This window comes from Schistocerca gregaria, chromosome 4 (genome assembly GCF_023897955.1).
Source record: "Schistocerca gregaria isolate iqSchGreg1 chromosome 4, iqSchGreg1.2, whole genome shotgun sequence".
NCBI lineage: Eukaryota > Metazoa > Arthropoda > Insecta > Orthoptera > Acrididae > Schistocerca > Schistocerca gregaria.
Window position 1 is genome coordinate 698,875,498 of NC_064923.1, and position 3,084 is coordinate 698,878,581.

Genomic DNA, 3,084 nt, shown 5'->3' on the forward strand with positions numbered 1-3,084 from the left:
AATAAGAGTTGTTAATGGCAACAGCCACGAAAGACTGCTGACTTATGTAAGACTTGTTCCATCTGTCAACATAAGAATCATGTAGGATCAACGTTAATTCATACCTCTGATGACATTAACTGACGGAGGCGTCTGTATGAGGTTTTTATTCACGAATGCTGTCAAATGGCTGATGAGGATGTATATACATCTACACCCATACTCAGGAAACCCCTATGACGTGCATGGCAGAGGGTACTTCTCATGTATCACTTATTACAGTGACTTCCCATTTCATTAGAGTATGAAGCGAGCGAAGAAGGACTGTTTAAACGACTATGCGTGCGTTATAATTAGTCTAATCTGTCTTCGCGGTCACTACGGGAGTGATACGTAGTGGGCTGTAGTATGTTTCTAGATTCTCGTTCTCGAAACTTTTTAGATATGAATGCGGATTCAGTATGGAGTCTGTTCTTTCAGACAGACACCACACAGCTCTTGATACATATTATGTAAATTGATGGGGTGGGGGGGGGGGAGGAAAGGAAAAGGAAGGGATTATTAGTGTCAGTTGCGTGGGGATTTTATACAGAATCAGCGGTTACGAGTGAAAATCTGTGCCGAACCGGGACTCGAACCCTCGATCTAGACACAGTTCATCACCACTGCGCGGACTATTTCGGTGCTCCTACCGGCCGACTCACACTCCCACCTTTGTCACCTATCTGCAGTCCCCGTACATGAGATTCCCGCAAGAGGTTGGACGTAATTGTGCATCCACACCTGATATATATATATATATATATATATATATATATATATATATATATATATATATATTGTCGGAAGTTCCATGCGGTTTTTGCGGTTTTTCGCGGATGATGCTGTAGTATACAGAGAAGTTGCAGCATTAGAAAGTTGCAGCGAAATGCAGGGAGATCTGCAGCTGATAGGCACTTGGTGCACGGAGTGGCAACTGACCCTTAACGTAGACAAATGTAATGTATTGCGAATACATAGAAAGAAGGATCCTTTATTGTATGATTATATGATAGCAGTTACTTCTGTAAAATATCTGAGAGTATGCGTACGGAACGATTTGAAGTGGAATGATCATATAAAATTAATTGCTGGTAAGGCGAGTGCCTGGTTGAGATTCATTGGGAGAGTCCTTAGAAAATGTAGTCCATCAACAAAGGAGGTGGCTTACAAAACACTCGTTCGACCTATACTTAAGTATGGCTCATCAGTGTGGGATCCGTACCAGGTCGGGTTGACAGAGGAGATAGAGAAGATCCAAAGAAGAGCGGCGCGATTCGTCACAGGGTTATTTGGTAAGCGCGATAGCGTTACGGAGATGTTTAGCAACCTCAAGTGGCAGACTCTGCAAGAGAGGCGCTCTGCATCGCGGTGTAGCTTGCTGTCCAGGTTTCGAGAGGGTGCGTTTCTGGATGAGGTATCGAATATATTGCTGCCCCCTACTTATTACCTCCCGAGGAGATCACGAATGTAAAATTAGAGAGATTGGAGCGTGCACGGAGGCTTTCCGGCAGTCGTTCTACTCGCGAACCATAAGCGACTAGAACAGGAAAGGACGGTAATGACAGTGGCACGAAAATGCCCTCCGCCACACACCCTTGGGTGGCTTGCGGAGTATAAATGTAGATGTAGATGTAGATGTAGAAAGTGGTGGATTCATTGCCCATCGAGGCGAACTAGACATTCGTCGCTGCTGATTCTGCATAAAATCTCGACGCAGTTGACATCAATAATCCCTTCCCTTGCTTTTCCTTTTCTTTCTCCCCCACCGACCTTCAATTTGTAGGATTTCGCATAATAGCTGAGAGCTATCTTTAAACATCTGCCAGCTCTATTCTCCAAAACGTTATCGATAGCTGCACTTTCCTAGTAATTAGTGGTAGTAAAACGTGGACACTTGGAACTATTCAGCCTCTATCATACTGGCCCACGGCCTTTTCGGAAGTTCCTTAAAGCTCTACTGGGACAGCCCACGTCTTTTATTACTACGTATAGACCGAATTGCTCTAAAAAAAAAACTGGGTCACCCACTGACGACTCGTTAAGTCTCTTAATGGCAGTGAACCGTGGTCAGCTGTCATCATTCACCTTACAAGGGACCCTCCCCATCGCACCCCCCTCAGATTTAGTTATAAGTTAGCACTGTGGATAGGCCTTGAAAAACTGAACACAGATCAATCGAGGAAACAGGAAGAAGTTGAGTGGAACTATGAAAAAAATATGCGCAACATAGGCAACATAAAAGACAATGTGAGCTCATGAGCGCCGTGGCGCCTGAGCAGCTGCGGAACGACCGGTTCTTGGTTCAAGTCTTCCCTCGAGTGAAAATTTTACTTTCTTTATTTTCGCAAAGTTATCATCTGTCCGTTCGTTCATTGACGTCTCTGTTGACTGTAATAAGTTTAGTGTCTGTGTTTTGCGACCGCACCGCAAAACCGTGCGATTAGTAGAGGAAAGGACGTGCCTCTCCAATGGAAACAGAACACATTTGATCGCAAGGTCATAGATCAGCCGATTCATCCACATAAAAACACGTCTGATATATTCTACACGACACTGGTGACGGCATGTGCGTCACATGACAGGAATATCTTGTCGACCCACCTAACTTGTACTGTAGTCGACTGACGTCGTGTGTTTCGATGTTTGTTTAGGTGTAGCGTCCGCATACTACGGCGCAGTTACCTCGCATCGGGCGGACGGACCGACAGATAATAACTGTCTGAAAATAAAAAAATAAAGCTTTTCATGGGAAGACTTAAACCAATGACCTTTGCGCATGGACTGCTCAGTTTGTGTATTTTGCTTATTTTTTTCATAGTTCCATATAACTTCGTCCTATTTTTCCGATTGATCTGTGTTCAGTTTTTCAAGGCCTATCCACTGTGCCAACTTTAGCTAAATCTGAGGGGGATGCGGTGGGGAGGTTCCCTTGTTAGGCCACACTGACGGGGCGCATCCCGAGCGTAGTGCAGATGTCCGCAGGCTGGGGGCGTGTCGCTTGCGTCACGCAGGCGCCACGCGCTGCGCTGGTATAAATGCGCAGCCAGCCGGCCGGCGGACCCT